This window comes from Sus scrofa, chromosome X (assembly GCF_000003025.6).
Source record: "Sus scrofa isolate TJ Tabasco breed Duroc chromosome X, Sscrofa11.1, whole genome shotgun sequence".
Lineage (NCBI taxonomy): Eukaryota > Metazoa > Chordata > Mammalia > Artiodactyla > Suidae > Sus > Sus scrofa.
The window spans coordinates 7296334-7317847 of NC_010461.5; the positions used below are offsets into that span (position 1 = coordinate 7296334).

At 44.0% G+C, this 21514-nt stretch overlaps 1 protein-coding gene across 9 annotated transcripts in view; it reads right to left on the bottom strand.

Moving 5' to 3' along the window:
- MID1 (midline 1) overlaps nt 1-21514 on the bottom strand; it is a 670664-nt gene that overhangs the window by 60948 nt on the left and 588202 nt on the right. The window lies entirely within an intron of this gene.

Consider the following 21514-nt stretch of genomic DNA (forward strand, 5'->3'; position numbering starts at 1 on the left):
CAAAGGAAACCCTAAACAAAACGAAAAGACAACCCACAGAATGGGAGAAAATCTTTGCAAATGAAGCAACTGACAAGGGATTAATCTCCAAAATTTATAAACACTTTCTGCAGCTCCATACCAAAAAAACCAAACAACCCATTAAAAAATGGGCAGAAGATCTAAACAGATACTTCTCCAAAGAAGACATACAGATGGCCAAAAAACACATGAAAAGATGTTCAACATCACTCATGCTTAGAGAAATGCAGATCAAAACCATAATGAGGTACCACCTGACACCAGCCAGAATGGCCATCATCAAAAAGTCTACAGACAATAAGTGCTGGAGAGGGTGTGGAGAAAAAGGAACCCTGTTATACTGTTGGTGGGATTGTCAATTGGTGCAAGCACTGTGGAAAACAGTATGGAGATGCCTCAGAAAACTAAACATAGAACTACCATTTGATCCAGCAATCCCACTCCTGGGCATCTATCCAGAGAAAACCATGACTCAAAAAGACATAGATACTCCCATGTCCACTGCAGCACTCTTTTCAATAGCCAAGACGTGGAAACAACCCAAATGTCCATTGATAGAGGAGTGGATCAAGAAGACGAGGCACATATACACAATGGAATATTACTCAGCCATTAAAAGGAACGAAATACCAGCATTTTTAGCAACATGGATGGACCTAGAAATTATCAGGCTAAGTGAAGTCAGCCATACAGTGAGCCACCAACATCAAGTGCTTTCACTGACATGTGGAATCTGAAAAAAGGACGCAATGAACTTCTTTGCAGAACAGATACTGATTCACAGACTTTGAAAAACTTATGGTGTCCAAAGGAGACAGTGTGGGGGGTGGGGGGATGCGCTGGGGTTGTGGGATAGAAATCCTATAAAATTGGATTGTGATGATCATTGTATAACTACAAATGTAATAAATTCATTGAGTAAAAAAAAAAGGCAAAAAAAATTTTTTAAAAAGACAAAAAAAATTTTTTAAAAAAGGGAGAATAGAGGAAATCACCCCCCCCCAAAAAAAAGGTTAAGGAGTTCCCTTGTAGCACAGTGGATTAAGGGTCTGATGTTGTCTCTACAGCGGCTCGGTCACTACTCAGGTGCAGGTTTGATCCCTGATCCAGGAACTTCCACATGCTGTGAGAATGGCCGAAAGAAAAAAAGAAAAAAAGAAAACAGAAAGTTGAACGATGAAGTGAGTATAGAAAGGCTCTCCCACCCCGAGTGCTAAGGCAGCACAGTGCCGCTGGCTGCATTCAGGCTCCATCGGCTACCAAGAACCAGCCACCATCCAGTGTAAGCTGCCATTGGGTACACAGTTTATCTCCCTTTTCTAGAAATGCACTTACATGTATTCACTCCCCAGAGGGTTAGGGATAACTTACATGAGTTGGCTCTTTTCTCCAGAGGACTTGGTCACCATGCCCAGGAAACCGTCCCCCTGCTACGTTTTAGGGTATAATCGTGCCAGAGAATTTCTCAGCATGGGTAGGGTGAAAATGGACAATTTATTATTTCTAAAAACTTGCCCTTCTCATGTTCCGTGCAGAGTATACACATCATTAGATTTCAGACTCATGCGGCCTCCTCATCTTTAGAAATACTGCACGGAACACTTAGAAGGACACATCAATGGCCACTTCTCACAGGTGACACTGGACGAACATGCTCTTTAGAAGTCTCTAGATGTTCCGAGTAAAATGTTTTGATTCCTCTTATGAAGAGACCACGCCGACTCTTCAGAGCCAGTCCTCTTCAGAGCCAATGCGAGCACGAAAGTGAGCTTAGAAGAGGATGGCTCTGATGGGCTGGAGAAAGGAAAGTTTCTTTCAGCGCGTTGGGGAAAGAGGAGGGCTGGTGGCACACAATTGCACAGGGCCACCGTTCACTCTGAAAGCGTGAGAAGGGTGCCCTCTGACCTGTGTGGCCCAGGAGAGCGCGCTGCCGCGTGCGCTGGCCCACTGTTGGTGGACTCTTCCTGTGGCACCCCTTTGGTTTAAAATTCTAAACCTTGCTATCCCCTGAAATCACTACCAACAAGACTGGGGGTTGAAGAGACACACGTCTACTTTATGGACGAGTCTGGAATTGGTCCTCTTGGTGAAAGCAAAGGTGTACCGTGATTCGCATGAAGGTGACCTTGAGAAAGGACAAAACTCTCTTTTGGATGCTCAGCATCACTCATTATTAGAGGAATGCAAATCAAAGCTGCAATGAGGTACCACCTCATGCCGGTCAGAATGGCCATCATTAAAAAGTCTACAAATAGGAGTCCCTGTCGTGGCTCAGTGGAAACGAATCTGACTAGCATCCATGAGGACGCAGGTTCTATCCCAGACCTTCCTCAATGGGTTAAGGATCCAGCATTGCCGTGAGCTGTGGTGTAGGTCACAGACACAGCTCGGACCCCATGTGGCTGTGGCTGTGGCGTAGGCTGGCAGGTACAGCTCTGATTCAACCCCTAGCCTGGGAACTTCCATATGCTGTGGCTGTGGCCCTAAGAAGACCAAAAAAAAAAAAAAATAGGTCTGCAAACAATAAATGCAGGGGAGGGTGTGGAGGCAAGGAAACCCTCCTACACTGATGGTGGGAATTTAAGTTGGAGTAGCCATTATGGAAAACAGTAGGGGGTTTCTCAGAAAACCAAAACTTAACTACCAGGTAATCTAGCAATCCCACTTCTGTATGAAAAGATACATACACCCCTGTGTTCAGAGCAGCGCTATTTACAATAGCCAAGACATGGAAGCAACCTAGATGTCCATCCACAGAGGAATGGATAAAGAAGATGTGGTAGAAATATACAATGGAATATTACTCAGCCATAAAAAGAACGAAATAATGCCATATGCAGCCACGTGGATGGACCTAGAGACTTAGCATACTGAGTAAAGTCAGAAAGAGAAAAACAAATACCACAGGACATCACCTATACGTGGAATCTAAATACGACACAAATGAACTTATCTATGCAACGGACTCACAGATGGAGAGGACAGACTCGTGGTTGCCAAGGGGGAGGGGGATGGGAGAGGAATGGAGTGGGAGCTTGGGGTCAGCAGATGCAAACTATTACACAGAGAATGGATAAACAACAAGATCCTACTGTGTAACACAGGGAACTCTATTCAAGAGCCTGTGATAAACCATAATGGAAAAGAATATGAAAAAAATAATATATATAATAATATATAAGCATTCTTCTTTATAAAAAATATAACCCTAACCTTTTGTGTATTATATGTAATTGACGCATTTTGAAATTAGGACAACATTGTAGATCAACTACGATCAAATAAATTTTATTTTATTTTTCCGTTTCGTCATTAAGTTCATTTATGCCGTATGTTAGCTCACACATATAAGTGCTATCATATGGTATTTGTCTTTCTCTTTGACTTCACTTAGCATGATAATCTCTGTCCATCTATGTTGCTGCCAAATGGCATCATTCCATTCTTTTTTATGGCCAAGTAGTATTCTCTTGTAGCCTGGTATCACATCTTTATCCATTCCTTTGTCAGTGGACATGGACGTTGTTGCCATGTCTTAGAATCAAATAAATTTTAATAACTTCCGTTTGCTGCTGTGTTGATGTCGCTACTGTTTAAACTCAACGGTACTTTTCTCTGTGTCTAAGAATATGGCCTTTTGAGTCTGCAGCCACACTTAAAAGGATTAGCATTATTCTATTTCAATAACACTATTATTTCCCACTGTTCTGTTATAAAATCCATAACAATCCCATCTCACTCCACGAGTAAAACCCCGGAGGAGTCGATTCTCAATCTGCCCAGGGCTGGAGCAACCAAGAAACCACTCAGAAGCAGATGAGCAGATAACATAGCCAGGAAGCCAACGGTATTGGGAAACCTACGTGCAAGTGGACTGGGGCGGACTGCTGAGCAGGTGCGGATTAAACAGTGAGGATCTGAGGGTGCTTGGGGTTTTATGGTCCAAGGCAGCTGTAATGAACATTCCAGACCCTGGGGCAGAAGCGAGACAGAGCTGCCAGAAGGAACAATGAAAGGGATTCTAATACTTGAGTTTGTATATAAAACTGAGCCAAGGAGAACACAGCAAGAGCAGACTATATACTACCGTAATTCGTCAAATAGGTTCGCATGTAATCTTCATCGTGCAATTCTCTCAGATCAAAGTCACGTATTTGTGGACCGAGCTCAAGGAGATGAGAAAGAGGGGGAAGAAATGGCCATGGTCTCAGGGTCCCTGTCTTTGGAGGAGAAATCGGAGGACAACGGTTTTTCATATGTAGTATGCTAATTTAGTCTAGACTGAAACTTTTAAAAGCCCAAGCAAGGCTTTTCTAAACAATGAAAAAAAAAAAAATAGTATCCTTTCAGAAAGTGATTTTAATGAGAAAGTAGCGAGGCCATGGATGAGAAGCTACATGTAATCCGACTTTTACCGTCGAGTGACGTGGTGGAAAATCATTTGGCTCCGAGGAGACCAATTCTATGTATCGATTAACTATCCAGATGCAATTTTGCTCTATATCCACTCTGGGACCAAAAAATAGCTCCCAGGAACCTCACAATACATCCTCTTGAGGTTTCTGTGATTATGAAGCTGGAATGTTGGATAAGGAAGGGCGATGCCCTTAAAAACAGCAACCCACTGTGGTGAGCTGGGCAATAAAAGGCTCCTGATAAATGAAACGAAACTGTACCCGTCCAATAACACTGTCTGGTAAGAATGCCACTGCCCATGCCAACACCTTGGAAGGGTCACATAAAGGAGATTTTCCCTCCCAAGAGCAGCACACACAACATGCCCACCCAAGATGGGGTTGCTGTGGGTCCCTGTGGAATAGGGCAACGTCGTGAAACAAGGTGAAATGATTAAAGTGACTCAGGACTAGACGGGGCAGGGGTTCAGGACGCAGAGTCCTGAGGGGGCCTTCCTTCCTTCCTTCCTTCCTTCCTAGCTCCCTATGATCTTGGGCACTGGCTTAAACGCTCCATTTCTCAAGTTCAGCATCTGCATCATGCAGCAAATACTCTTACCTGGTAGACCAGCTGTTCCCCCGGGGGGCAGTGGTGATGTCCGGAGACATTTTCCATAGTCACCACTGAGGACGGGGTCGCGGGGGGGGGGTGCTCCTGGCATCTCGTGGGTAGAGACCAGAGATGCTGCTCGCTAAATACCCTGCAAGGCTCAGGACAGCCTGCACCACAAAAGAGAACTCTCCAGGCCCGCATGTCCCTCGTGCTGAGGTAGAAACCCTGGGGTGGGCTGTGGTGAGAGATGAGTCAGGACATAAACGGCCTCTGAAAAATGCTTGGTACACAGTAATGACTCAATAAAAGCTAACTGCCACCACTGCTCACAAGCTGTTTCTCTGGAATGTCCACGTGGCCATCGACACTTGGAAGTTCGAGAAGCATGTTGGTCTGTGCCAATTACCTGGGGAACTTGCTAGCATGAACCCCAACTTTTCTCTTCCTGTTTTACCGCAACGATGGCTTTGGAGCTATCATATGAGGACGAATTCCAGAATTGTCGGAGTTACTTTCACATCCCGAATGTATTCCGTATCCTTGTAGATACGGGGATTGGGGGTGGGGGGGGGGGATACAGGTGGGAGGCAGAGGAGTGGAGCCCGAGTGGGGGAAATTTGCTGCCAAGGGCTAGACAGTACATAGCTCAGCTTTGTGGATCATACAGTCTCTATCGTAACTACTAAAGGCCACCGTTGCAGCATAAAAGCGGCCACCGACCCTTTGTAATCGAATGGGTGTGGCTTTGTCCCAGTAAAACGTCAGTTACAAGAACAGGTGACATCCGATTTGGCCTCAGGGTCCTAACTTGCCAGCCTCGAGCACAGAGGAAAAGATCACAGACTCTGGAGGCCAAGAGGTGCAGGCGTGGACCGTGGTGTGTTTCTGCAAGACTGTGTTCTCTTTTGCCCACGTTCAATGAAAATACCCGTCAACGATCTGGCCCCTAATAGGTGCATGGTAAATAACAGGTTTTTTTCCTTAAGGCCAGGAGGGGATCCAATTCCTGAATTCACAGGATCTCAAGTTGAAAATGAAAACATGGAGTTTCCCATCGCGGTGCGGCAGAAACAAATTCGACTGACTAGGAACCATGAGGTTGCGGGTTCGATCCCTGGCCTCCCTCAGTGGGTTAAGGATCCGGGGTTACCGTGAGCTGTGGTGTAGGTCGCAGATGCGGCTCGGATCTGGCGTTGCTGTGGCTGTGGTGTAGGCCAGTGGCTACAGCTCCGATTCGACCCCTAGCCTGGGAACCTCCATAGGCCTCAGGTGCGGCCCTAAAAAGACAAAAAAAAAAAAAAAAAAAAAAAGAAAACATACTTTGCAGTAGGATTTTTACTCTGCCCACCATGTCCTGTGGTTGGCTCCTGTCACCTTGTAACAAAAGATCTCTTTGCGTGGTTTTTCTGGGAGTCCATGCAGCTGACCTCAATCTTACATTTGGGGCACTCACGCCACTGATTTTCTTGTTTTTGGTTTCAGGCTAACTCTGTTCAAAGCTGTTCCAAAATGAAGCAGCAGAGTGGAAGGTGTTGCTCATAATTCATTCAAACACAACAAACTCCTCCCTTCCTTTCTCTTATTAATTACATACTTTATAACACAAATGCTTTACACCCTTCCGCTTGGGTTGGGCACCCAGAATGGGGGGGAAAAAAGAAAAACAAGAGTTAAGCTGTCATGGGCACTTGTCTCTGTCAAATCTTCCTCATCAAGTTTCTGGAAAGTGGTACTTGCCATCCAGAGCTTTTCAATCAATGTATGTGGCAAAACTCAGCTTTTAGACACTGAGGTCAGAGCTAAAAAAAAAAACAATAATTCACACGAGAGGATGGCTGAGGGCTGGGGAGGATGAAGGGGATGTGTTTCAGGGAAAGGAAGTCATTTCTAATGGAAAGAGGAAGCTTCTATCCCGTGACCTTCCATGACTCATTTTTGGCCTTACGTGTCGCTTCTCATTAAGTGGCCTTCTTGTCGGTTGTTGGGCCATGATTCCTCAACAGCGGATGGACTGGAAAAATACAAAGTTAGACTCCTATTCAGGCTTGAGTTTCGCAGGTGTGGATGCCACCTGCTCTCCTGCAAAGCTCTGGGGGACGAAGGTTGGATGCCGGCTCTTGGGTCTGGATGCCGGCTCTTGGGTCATCCTTCCAGCGAGTGAAGCAGACGTAATGATATCACGGATTAGACTTGCACTTGGACGTACAACTGGCCAATGTCAAGCTCTATTCGTTCTGACAGAGCCACAAGGGCTCTCCACAAACACTCTTGCCTGGTCAGTGTCACTCTAGAACACCAGCAGAAGCCGGGAGATTGACTTTTAAATATCCGGGGTGCCCCGCGTTTCATCTTCACATTAATTCACGCCGTGAAAGAAAGGCAAGTTTAGAGAAAATGAACATGTGAGTTATAGTCACAATGGAAAGAAGGGATTTGCCTTTTCATGTGTTTTATTATCTCCTTTGCTGTGCAAAAATTTTCAGTTTAATCATTTGTTCTTTTTCTTGTCATCACTCTAGGAGGTGGATCAAAAAAGACACTGCAAGGGGTGCTGGGCCTCTGTTTTCCTCTAGGAGTGTTTTAGTATCTGGCCTTCGATCGATTTTGAGTTTATTTTTGTGTATCATGTCAGAGAATGTTCTTGTTTCATTCCTTTACATGTAGCCATCTAGTTTTCCCAGCACCACTGAATGAAGCGACTGCCTTTTCTCCATTGTATATTCTTGCCTCCTTTATCATAAATTAGGTGACCATGGGTGCGTGGGTTTATTTCTGGGCTCTCTATCCTTTCTTTTGATCTCTATGTCTGTCTTTGTGCCAGCACCATACTGTTTTGTTGACAGTAGCCATGTAAGCATAGTCCGAAGTTAGGGAACCTGGTTGCTCCAGTGCGGCTTTTCTTTTTCAAGAATGGTTTGGCTGGCATTCCCATGGTGGCTCAGCAGTAGCGAACCTGACTAGGATCCATGAGGACGCAGGTTCGATCCCTGGCCTTGCTCAGTGGATTAAAGATCTGGCGTTGCCGTGAGCTGTGGTCTAGGTCGCAGACGTGGCTCGGATCTGGAGTTGCTGTGGCTGTGGTGTAGACCAGCGGCTACAGCTCTGATTGGACCCCTAGCCTGGGAACTTCCACATGCTACAGGTGCAGCCCTAAAAATACCGAAAGAAAAGAAAAGAAAAGAGAAGGGAAGGGAAAGGAAGGGAAGGAGAAAGAAAGAAAGAAAGAAAGAGAGAAAGAAAGAAAAGAAAGACAGACAGGCAGGTAGACAGACAGAAAGGTTTTGGGCTTTTGGAGCCTTTTGTGTTTCCATACAAATAAAACAAATTTTTTTTGTTCTAGTTCTGTGAAAAATACCATTGGTAGTTTGATAGGGCTTATACTTAATCTGTAGACTGCCTTGGGTAATACAGTTATTTGGACAATATTGATTCTTCCAATCCAAGAACACAGTATATCTTTCCATCTGTTTGTGAGAAAAATCTTTGCGAAGGGGTTGACAAGGGACTCATCTCCAAAATATACGAATATCTCATGCAGCTCCATATCAAAAACAGACAACCCAATTTAAAATTGGGCAGAAGATCTAAACAGACATTTCTCCAAAGAAGACAGACAGATGTTCACAAAGCACATGAAAAGATGCTCAACACCATCAAGTATTAGAGAAACAAAACCCAAAACTACAATGAGCTGTCACCTCACATTGGTCAGAAGGGCCATCATCAAAAAGTCTACAAACAATAAATGCTGGAGAGGGTGTGGAGAAGAGGGAATCCTCCTACACTGTTAGTAGGAATGTAAATTGGTACAGGCACTATAAAAAGCAGTATGGACGTTCCTTAAAAAACTAAATATAACCTTTCCCATAGTAGGAAGTTGGCTATTGTTCCCCAGTCTTGCTGCCTCGACTTCATCTGTCACGCATTTTTCAAGCCACGTTCTCCACCCATGCAAATGGTTTTGGAAGGCTGTCCTGTCAATAAAGTCCTCTTCTTAAATTAAAGGAAAAAAGCAACTAAATATAGAACCATCATATGATCCCGCAATCCCACTCCTGGGCATCTGCCTGGAGAAAACCCTAACTCAAAAAGACACCTGCACCCCAACATTTATTGCAGCACTGTTTACAACAGCCAAGACACAGAAACAACCTAAATGTCCATTGACAGAGGAATGGATAAAGAAGAAGTGGTACATATATGCAATGGAATATTACTGAACCATAAAAAAGAATGAAAGAATGCCTCTTGCAACAACACTGATGGACCTAAAGATTATCATATTAAGTGAAGTCAGAGAGCAATATCCTGGGATATCACTTATATGTGAAATTGAAATGATACAAAAGGACTTATTTATTTATTTATTTATTTATTTTGCAGTTCTAAATTGCCGTTTTATTCTAAACATCTAATTTCAGTAGGACTTATTTAAAAAACACAACCAGACTCTCTCTTTCTCTCTCTCTCTCTCTCACACACACACACACACACACACACACACACACACAGAAGAAACAGACTCACAGATTCTGAAAGCAAACTTACGGTTACCAAAGGGGAAATGTGGGGGGTAGGGGATAAATTAAGAGTTTGGGATTAACAGATACACACTCTGCTATATATATAATAGATAACTAACAAGGACAGGGAACTCCATTCAATACCCTGTAATAACCTGTATGGGAAATGAAGCTGAAAAGGATGGACATATGTCTATGTATAACTGATTCACATTGCCGTATACCTAAAATTAACACAACATTGTAAGTCAACTATACTTCAATAAAATTTAAAAAGAATAAAGAAAAAAAGAGATTTGTTTGATCATTCCATTTGGGGGGAGGAGGTCTGTGGTTCTGTTCTCCTTGGAGCGGGGCCTGAGACTAGGACGGAAGTTCTAGACGTCACCAGGAAATAGCAGTAGGGCTGTGGGGAGGTGGAGGAGGAGCAAAGGTTGGAGCCAGTCAAGTGTGCTTCCACCGAGACCACTGTGGTCAAGTGGAGATGAGTCCCAATGGGTAACTTTGGCAAACAGTGTGGAACGAGCCAGCTGATGAGAACCAAGAGGGGGACTTGTCTAATAGCTCCCAGCAGGGGCAGGGTGAAGGCTGTTGGGGGTGAGTAGGCATGAACTCCTATGTGGGATTAGCTGGAGGTGGGTGGGAAAAGCCCCCAGGCAGAGTCTTAACCTCTTGAGACTGGAAGTTCTCAGGCCAAAGGCCATGGGACTGGTGAGGGCTCCATGGGCCCGGCACTGACCGTTCCAGACAGGGGTGCTTACGTTACAGGGGGCTGCAATCTGGATATTTCTTACGAAGAGCTATCACGGAGGTCAAGGGACCCTGGTGTCACGGTCGCCCAGTCTGTTCTACAGCTCCAATGCCCTGTGACTGCTTTCAGAGCCACACAGACTGTGCAACTGACATTGCCTTTGAGCTTCACCTTGGTCAGTCCTCCCTGTGGGGCCCCAATCTACCTACCATCTTGCATTTGCAACTGACCAGAAATGGGGCTCCATCTGCGCAAGGGCATGCAAAGTGGCCCGGAAGAGAAAGACAACGCATGAAAGCTATTGCATCAGACGAAAAAATACATCTATTTCTTTATCTAGAGACCCCGTCGCTTTTCTGTCCCTTCAACTCAGGGTCAAATTCTTCTTGGCTGGACAGCTTTACGCTTCAATATGCCATTTTCTACAGTAAAACTGAACCGGAAGCACTCCAGTTAGGGCTTAAGCACAAAGACGCTCCCCTCTTTCTCTCTCTCTCTCTCTCTCTCTCTCTCTTGCTCCATCCAGGATCTGAAAGGTCAGCTGCTGACAGATGTTGCTGTCTCACCTCCGTACCTGGGAAACGGAATGTTCTGTTTATGTTTGTCAGGAGCAGGGGGTGGCGAGGAGACGGCATCCTGCCAGGTAATGGAAACACTGCTTGCTTTAATTTTATTACTGAGAACAGAGCCTTCTCACTGTTTAAGAGAACCCTTACAGGCAGGCCCCATGGGCATCGTTCTAATTTTTGCAAGACCACAAATAAGAGGACTGCTTTAAGGCCACTTCCTGAAGAGAAGAAGGAAAAAGGACTCTATTCTGCAAAAAGGAAAGCCATCCTTTAAGTAGCCAGAGCCCGTGTCGAGGTTAGCCAGTGCGTGTGCTCTCTTTCTATGGGCATTTGTGGGCACTATTCACGGAGGCAGCCATTCTTTCCAGAAGGTTCAATCAAGGCTATGCCAGAGATATGAAAGACACCGCCTTCCTTTAGGAAACCATCTTTTGCCATCATCATGTCCAGGTGACAGGCTAGAAGACGAAACATGTTTTTGCATCAGAAATACACTAGCCGACACGCTCCCCTTGCAAACTCGATTTATAAAACCGGGGACCACACGAATCCTACTGCAGGACTTACTCTGATCCTGCCAGCAAACTCAACTTTCGGGGCCATCTCGGCTTCTCGGCTGCAAATTTTACTTCTCTTAAAGTATACGCGGCAAGTCACTGCTCTCCAGAGATCATTGCAAGAGTCTTAGGAGCGACGGAACAAAAGAGACATTTCTATTCGCGCACCCACAATGGGCAAAGCACCAGACTAGAAATGGAACTCTGCCCGCTGGAGAAAATGACTTTACTGGGAAACAAGGAACAAACATGCCAGCCGCGCACACATAATTAACTGCTAAACCAGGGGCTACAAAAGTTCTAGAGCTGTAGGGGTCCAATGCGGCCGCCCCTAGGCACCCGTGGTATTTGAGCACCTGAAATGGGGCTGGTCTGAACTGAGATGTGCTATGAGGATAAAAACCCACACATGAATCACTGATGTACTAACTGCAGGTTGAAATGACGTGTTGACTATATCAGGTCAAACAGTCCAGTAAAATTAATTTCACCTATTTGTTTTTACTTTTTAAAAAATATGGCTACTTGGAAATTTCCAATTGCATACATGGCTCCCATTCTATTTTGATTGGTGAATCGAGAGGCTGAACTTTGGCAGGGTTGGGGGGGGTGGTCTTTCCTAGACCTCACCTTCTTCTGACTCCCTTTGTATCTTTTTTTGTGTGTGTCTTTTTGCCTTTTCTTGGGCCGCTCCTGCGGCATATGGAGGTTCCCAGGCTAGGGGTCGAATCGGAGCTGTAGCCACTGGCCTACACCCCAGCCACGGCCACGCGGGATCCGAGCCACGTCTGCGACCCACACCAGCTCACGGCAATGCCAGATCCTTAACCCACTGAGCAAGGCCAGGGATCGAACCTGCTGCCTCATGGTTCCTAGTCGGATTCATTAACCACTCCTCCCTTTGTATCTTCGACCTAGCGGGTCTGTACTGCCTCTCTTTGAAACTATCCATGCTTTCTTTCCTAGGGTTTTTCTCTGAAACTCGTGGTAGTAAAACGCATGGCATCAGGGAGTTCCCTGATAGCCCAGTAGGTTAAGGACTCAGCACTGTCACTGCTGTGGCTCGGGTGGCTATCGTGGCGAGGGTCTTTCTGTATGTGAGGGTGTGGCTGAAAAAAAAAAGACTTATGAAGTCAGTAGGAGGGGAGATGTGAGGGAAATTGGAGAGCGTTGTCACTGTACAAGATGGGCTTTGCCGAAAGGACAGTGGAAAGGGAATCTAATTTGGTCTGGAAGAAAAGAGGAAAGATCACAGAATTCAGGTATCTGTCAGGTGCTGACTCTGAGGTTGCAGAGTGTGTGTGTGTGTGTGTGTGTGTGTGTGTGTGTGCGCGCGTGTATCAAGAGAGTCTGATGTGGAAAACATCTCCCTATAAGCCATCTTCAGACCTAGATGGACTGGCCATCCTGCATCTATGGAAGGGTTTAAAAGGGTTTCCCTTCATTTGATCCCAAGTGGCCATCTGGTCATTTTCTAAGGGAAAAAAAAAAAAAAGATACCATCCTGTTTCGCAAGGAGATTGACCAATTAGGAGAGGGAACAGACATGCACTTGAAAACCATAAGCATTTTTGCCCAAGGACTCTCTCTCTATATATCAACAAATCACTCTGTAGAAGTAGCTTTTAAGTTCTAATTATGAATCTCGTTATTCTATTCATAAATTCAAGAAATTTTATAAAACCAAGAATAATCACTCTCAGGGGGTCTCAGAGTCAATGCTTGATTAACTCAAGTTGAACAGACTCAACTCCATTAAAAAGTCAATTCCCTCTATAAATTAATTGATTGCGTTCCTATAAACACTTTCAAAATTGAGGTAAAACTTACATAAAGGGAAATGCATAAATCTTATGGGACAATTTAACAGATTTTGATAACCGACATAAAAACCAAAAGCCTAATCAAGATATAAAATATTCCCATCACCCCAGAAAGCACCCCCAAGCCCTGCTCCAGTCAATTCTCACCCTCATGGGTAATTATTGGTCAGATTTTTATCACCAAATTCTCGTAACATTTTAAATTGCATTTATAAATATCACCTATTCAACTTATTTTATGGAAGCACTTTAAAAGTCCAACGGGACAAAATTAAAACGCTAACAAGGTAAACCTTCTCAAGTCCTCACATAGCTCTTAGAAAGCTAATAAACTTACAAATGTACTGAGAACCCCATTTCTCGGGAACATTCTAATACTGGTTTGAAACCAATGATTTTAGGCTTTCAACATAAAATCAGAAGTCTAAAATAAATTCCATGTTTCATATTAGAATCTCAAAGCCAACCTGTCAAATTTCTGTCATGTGTCATATTCTCTTAAAAGCTACAAACTCTTAAAATATATGTTTTAGTCCTAAATGGTAACACAAAATATTGACCAATGGATACTACAAAGGCTTTCTCTATATATTTCTATATATATATATATATCATTCTCCAACTTCCAGGGGAGGAGGGGAAAAGGAAATTTATTTCCTTAAGGAAATAAACTGGTCATCTCGAAGAAGCTGAAGTTACCAGGTCAAAGATTTGAGAATAATGCATAAGACCTGGAACCTCCCTGGTTCTACTGGTACCACTGGTTCTCACTGGTTCTCCTGGTACACTCACTGGGTTCTCCCTATAGTGGGTTGGGCAGGGTTACTGATTCCCCAGCAGATGAGCATGTTCCGGTCATGAGAATCCCCCCTAGGAATGGGGAATCATGTCTGACAACACTACCTTCCGGTTTGGGTCGCTAAGGTGCAATAACCACTCTGGTGGCTTTAACTACTTGATTGGATTCCATCCATTTCTTTACTGGCTGATCCTTGCTCTGTCTGGCTTCAAGTCCCATCTCTGCGGCCATCTGAATGCCATTTACCTCAAAGGGCCACTGGGATGATGACATCAAGAAAAGATAGTAAGAGTTTTGTCAAGTGGTCACTGTGCTTTCTCATATGTGTTTGCTGAAGTGCTACCATTTTTGCTTTCCCTGCACCAGAGGCTACGCCTGGCTGTGGAACTGCAACCACTGGATACAGCAACCATCTCCTCCTATCACCTGCAAGAAGGGATGAGGCCCCATCTTCCCAACCTATGTAAAGAGACAGAATGTGTCCTTGAACTTGAGGCAGCCCAACAGTGAGCTTGCCTCGTCAGAGAATGAGGCTACTATGATAGTTTTCATCGCCTTGTATATGTGAACCTGGTGTTGTATCTAGCAAAAACACTTTCAAAAGCACAGGGAAAGCTCTATCATAAACTCCTAGGCCGGGAAGTGACCTCACTTGGTTGTAAAAATCTTTATTTGTGTTGCTCCTTACTGAAAGCCTTGTCCATTCTGGGGTAGCCTCAGGCATGTGAAATAGCTGAATTTAAAATTTCATATTTCGGTTTCAAAGAAAAATAACCAGAGCTACAATCGCGCTCTTGTTAGCAAACATTTTATATGCATGACTCAACTGTTTTGCTGGGGAATTTCAAAATTGGAACAAAGCTCTTCAGTTTTCCCTACAACGTTGAGGAATTCAACATAGACGTCAATCGAATGAAGGTAAAAAGATGTGTCCCGTTTCTCTCATCATCTGTAATTCTACGGAGAGATCATTTCAGCTTGATTAGCATACAAAGCAATTTTGTATTGAGAAAAAGAATTTAAACTAGATCCTAAGACCCAGAAACAGAAGAGTTCAGTAACGACATGATGGGTGGATGGTTGGGTTTATGGCTTGTCCCTGAGTGGCACGTGCAGGAGCAAGGACGGGACCCCATCTTCTACCTGACTGTCATCTCATCATCTGGGAGGCATTCTTCTCACACCTCTGACTCTCTCACCTGGATCCATCCAACTACCACCATCTCAGGTGGAAGCTGGGTTAGAACTAACTACAACGGCCATTAAAAAAAAAAAAATCTGTCGCCACCCGTTCTTATTATTCTTAATATCATGCCAGAAACAGCCCTGCTGCTCTAATCAAGCATCTAAACAGTTCAAGGCAAGAAGGCTGTGGAATAGGCTAGAGGAGACATCATAAAGAACTCCAGTATTATGGGGAGAAACTACATTAAAATACATCAGTAGGAGTTCCCTGGTGGCCTAGTGGTTAAGGACTCGGCTGTATCAATGCTATGGCTGGAGCTACTGCTGTGGTACAGGTTCCATCCCTCGCCTAGGAACTTCCACATGCCAAGGGCATGGCCCAAAAGAGAAAGATACATCAATAAAACCAGGTCTTCTCTCTCATTCCTACTGCTCATCCATTTGGGCCCCCAATTAAGGCAGATTATTTCCTATTTAACGATTAGCCTTGGAAATCTGCATTACTAAATTCAAATATGTCAGAGGGATTGTTTTTAGGGGCATGTATATGCGATCATGCTCCAATCCAAGCCACCTGATAGGATTCTGAATATGACCCAATAGTTCATTCCTTCCAAACTGGGAAGATTATGCATGATCAAGGGTTTGGATCATGTTTTTTTAAAAAAGTTCTAAAACTGGGAGTTCCTGTCGTGGCACAGGGGAAACAAATCCAACTAGGAACTGTGAGGTTGTGTGTTCGATCCTTGGCCTTGCTCCGTGGGTTAAGGATCTGGTATTGCTGTGAGCTGTGGTGTAGGTCGCAGATGCGGCTCGGATCCCATGTTGCTGAGGCTGTGGCGTAGGCCAGCGGCTACAGCTCTGATTCGACCCCTAGCCTGGGAACTTCCATATGCTGCAGGTACGGCCCTTAAAAAAAAAAAAAAAAATTCCAAAGCTGAAACTTGGGAATGTTATTCTGCAAGTAAAACCAAACTAACTAAGCCTATAGTCATTCATTCATAAGATTAACCTCTTATTCCAAAATACTGGACAATGTTCTACTGAGGTCTTCTCATTATTCCTCATGAAAATACCCAAGACGGTAACAGGATCCTATATCCTTTAGATCAATTTTTTTGTACAGGCAAGAACACTGAATCTAAAGGAAGACATTCGAGGATGTGTTACATACTGCCTTAGTAAACAGATAAACTTCACCTCCACTGAGAACAGCTACATTTGCTTCATGAGCGGTCAGTTTCAGCAAACTTGGTGGAGTGAACTGGATACAAAGCCATTAAACACATGCACTGGTCAAAAAATAAACCTTCTCCAGAGAAGATGAAGTTCTGCACAGCCCAAGAGTTCCTGTTCTCGTTTGTCCTGAGAATCCTAACGTTTGAACTTCAAGACCAGTCTTTACCACAGGGGCTTGTCATAATCCACTTTCTGATGCCACCATATTTGCACTATCATACCATCCTCATTCCAGAACTGGTTACATGTAGAGCCATGGATGACTGTCGGTTGCCTGATGTGGTTCCATAATCTGACGCTAAATATACCTTAAGAATATTTTCATAAGGGCTCGTATGGGGTGGGAATCTAACCCATCCCTGCAAGTGACAATGGATTAGGACTTTGGACATTCAAGTTGGCCCCTAGCAGAATACATGTCATCCAAGATCAGATAAGTGTCCACAAGATACAAACAGAATGTGTGGCAATTAGTCATTCTTTCATAGTTTTTCTCTACCATCTCATAGTAGATTCAGTCATTGGTTACCTGTAATTCCCAAAATGAGTATCTATTACGTGTATGCGTATTGTGTTCCCTATGAAAGAACGGGATTCTCAGAAGGTGTGGAGAATATGATATGCATCATTGATTCTAAGTATCTGCTTAACCAATACTCTAGGTCCTCTGATTTTCAAAAGAAAATGGGGAGAAGAAAGAGAAGATGGACAGTCTGTATTTGAGCTAGAAATGCGAAGTTCTGCAGCTGACCCAAATTTTGACCACTTTTCATGGGCTTGTTCTACACCCCATAACTAACTCCTAACTCATTCCAAGGCAATTTTCTATTGCATTCTTCTCCTGAAGAAAACAAAACTCAGTAGCCCAAACCTACTAGTTTTTAGAATCCCAGCCACCAAATTATACCCATTTCTTGAGAGTTCACTTGATATGGCCATTTCGGTGCCTCTGTCTCTGAGTCCTAAAGTGCCTTGGTCTCAGAGCCTCCATTCTCTAGTCTGTACCTTGTACTTGATAGTACTTACTATCAAAAGCATCATCACTAAGTCTACAAGTAACAAATGCTGGAGAGGGTGTGGAGAAAAGGGAAGCCTCCTTCGCTGCTGCTGGGAATGTCCGTTGGTACAACCACTAGGCACGACAGTGTGGAAGTTGCTCAAAAACCTAAAAATAGAGTTGCCATATGACCCAGCAATCCTGGGCATGTATCCTGACAAAACTGTGCTTGAAAAAGATACATGCACCCCTATGTTCACTGCAGTGCTATGCACAATAGCCGAGGCATGGAAGTGACCTAAAGGCCCATCAACAGAGCAATGGATTGAGAAGATGTGGTACACATATACAACGGAACATGCTCCGCCATAAAAGAGAACAAAATAATGCCATGTGCAGCAACATGAATGCAACTAGAGAGTCTCCTACTAAGTGAAGTAAGTCAGGAAGAGAAAGACAAATACCATATGATATCACTTACACATGGAATCTAAAATAGGGCACAAACGAACCTCTCTACAGAACAGAAACAGACTCATAGACATAGAGAACAGACTTGTGATTGCCAAGGGGGAGGAGGAGGGAGTGGGCTGGATGGGGAGTTTGGGGTTGGAGGATGCAAACTATGACATTGAGAATAGATAAGCAATGAGGTCCTACTGCACAGCACAGGGAGCTATTTCCAATCTCTTTGGTAAAACATGATGGAAGATAGTATGAGAAAAAGAACATATGGAAGATATTTATAGATAGATATGCGTGTGTGTGTGAGAGAGAGAGAGAGAGAGAGAGACTGGGTCACTTTGCTGCACAGGAGAAATTGGCCCAACACTGTAAATCAACCATCCTCTGATAAAAATGTTTAAAAATGTAAAAAATATTAGCAACGACAAAAAAGCCACTTCACTTGCTTATCCTCATTTTAAAAACAAGTTATGAAAACAATGGGGTTGGAGGAGGGAGACCTTCCAACTCTTTTCATTCTAAAGAAAAGCAGAAGTGAATCCCAGGAAGGAGGTGTGGACTTATAAGGATGTGGCATTTCCTCAGGATCTGGTGGAAATCCATTGATTTCATTTTCAACAATTGAGAGGTGCCGCTGTGTTTTGAGTGTTGTGAGCTCCAGCTGGCATGGGGATTATGTTCCCGTGGAATGCTCATACCCCAACACAAGGACACCCTCAGGAAGAGGAAAAGGAAGAAATGCAGTCTAGGAACCTAGGATGTGAAGCACGAAATTCTTCGCCCCTGCACTGAATTCAAAAGACTGTCGTGCTGATGCCTAAGCAAGCTCACTCCCTGTTTTGGCGTTTCCTAGTGCTGGCACATTTTCCCTTGGATGTGCGATCATTCTGCATCAAGATATCCATACCATTTTCCCGGCAACCAAAAATATCATTTCTCGAAAAGAGTTAGGGATGCCAAGTGTAACTGTGAAATGTACACACACCTCCGCGTTCTTGAAACCCTCCCCAAACCTTCAAGATCGAATCAAGTTCAAATGCAGAGGCAATATTCAAGTCCACTGAGCTCTCATTTCTCCAAGGCCAGTTCTTCCTTATCCACCCTCATACATCTTCCGTTCCTAGAGAAGGAACTACTGGCCTTGGGTACATGCACTCTTCATTTTTCCATCCGCAGGTGTGGGTTGGCCCTGCCAACAGTGTCCCTGCCACCTCTCCATAGGTGCCAATGTTATATGCCCTTGAAGGCAGGCTGAGATCGTGTTCTACCGCCCTCAGCCCCCAGCAGGAAGAAATTTCTCACTTCTCCTTAATTCCCAAGTATATAATCCACACCTCTCTTATGGCAGTTAGTTTTCTCTCTTGTATTGTATTGCGGTTGCTCTTTCATCTCGGTGGAGACAGCAAGCTCCGTGTGGGCAGGGTCCTTGGCACCGAGCACAGGGCAATACACCCAAGTAGGTGACTGCTGGCAAAAAGGTATGCCCCCACTCAGAAATTGGTCTCTGGTGAACGCAGCTCACAGAACCACAGTGTCCAGAACAGGACATGTTAAGTTAAAATCCTCCCAAACTTGGAAATAAGGCAAAAAAGAAGGGGCGCCCTCCTGGTGTCTCGCTACAGCGCAGCCCATCAAGGCAGCCTAAGCAGGGCTCATCTCACTCTTTAGGCTGGGAGGTAATAGAGTGTGACTTTCTTTCTTTTTTTGTAAGTTTTGGGTATATTTAATGCTCTGTATTATTTTTTAACGATTTTTATTTTTTCCATGATAGCTGGTTTATAGTGTTCTGTCAATGTTCTACTGTACAGCAAGGTGATCCAGTCACACACACACACACACACACACACACACACACACACACGGCCTTTTTCTCACATGATCAGGCTCCATCATAAGTGACTAGATACAGTTCCCAGTGCTATACAGCAGGATCTCATTGCTTCTCCATTCCAAAGATAATAGTTTGAGTTTGACTTTCTATTGACCGCTGATTAGGGGCTGAGTCTCTGTGAAAACTGAAATGTGAATTGGAGAAAACGGATGATACGCAATTTAATTTGCCAGAATATAATGATTTTATTGCCCCGTAGGTCACTAACTAGTTTTGCATCTAATTTAGCCATCTTATTCTAGCATTCTTTTCCCCTGACCATCCCTCCCCTCATGACTGTATGTATCAGTTTCTGACACGCTCCTTTTTTATTTTTGGCCACGCCCACAGCACGCAGACGTTCCCAGGCCAGGGACTGAACCCTCACCACAGCAGTAATCATGCCAGGTCCTTAACCCCCCAGGCCACCAGGGAACTCCCTGATTGCCTCCTTCAAGTGAGCGTTGTCATCGTGATCGTTCCTTCATCAAAGATTACATGAATCTTCAAGGCAGATTCATTTGATTAATGTGAGATTTAGATGCTCACATTTTTAAAACATTATCCTTTGAGAATACGACTAACTATGAATAAGGGAACCCGTTAACAACAGGCACTGCTGGTATCATTCTTCTATGTCTGGTTAATTTTCTTTAACTTCGATGTAGAATTAATTTTCCAAGCTCCCAGTTTATTCACCCACAAACATTTTTTTTCCATTCCAAAGGATTTAGACAGAAGTAACACCAGTGGGCGGAATGAATATTCCTTACTCTTTGTCTAGAGTAACTGCTAACAGCATACATGTGTCTCTTTGAAAGGCTGCCCCCATCAAGTCACTCGGCTTTATTTTCAAAGCCTGTATCTCAACTAAAGCCCTAACCTTTTGAAAGAAAAACAGAATCTGCTTGTAAATTTCTTGAATGACACATCTATCTATCACGTGAAATGACTGAACATTATAGAATATAATTTTACATGCTAGGATGAGCAGCATTTTGTAAATTCAAGCCATAATCGTACTGCATTAGAAGCAAGACAGTTGTTCAGCAATCACTGCGGGCCATAATGGAAACCAGACACTAATGCTTTAAGGAGTAACGGGCTGAAATTGAAGGAAATAACCACCCAATTCAAAAAGCATTTGAAAGCGCTCCCCATAAAACACAGGGAATTTTTTCCCTTGCTGAAGAGAAAGAATTCTTTCGCATTTGTCCTAAACATCAGATGCCATCACATCATAAGAACAAAACATAATATGTTGGTCATCTTTGTTCCTCTCTTTAATACCATACTGCATATTCCCTTTACCCTATGATAATGACAACATTATGCTTGTTCACTGTTATTTACAATGTTGTTCCATCAGCACGGCTCTAAATGTTTCCTGGAAAGATCACTGCCGAAAGTGCAGCGGTCCTCAGCGGAGGGTTAGAAGGATCTGGGTTCCGCGACTTGCCCTGGCCGTCACTGTCTGCACACCCCTGACTTAATCCCGACATGCTGCAGTGGGGGGTCAGTTTCATGGACACGTATCTGATAACCAAGATGTATTTAATACACACCTGCAGTGGGATGAATTGTATCCCCCCCACCCCTCCCACCCCCGAAGAGGTATGTCCAAGTCCTAACCCCTGGTATCTGCACATATGACCTTTTGGGGCAAGGAGGTCTTTGCAGATATGATCCAGGTAAAGTGAGCTCACAC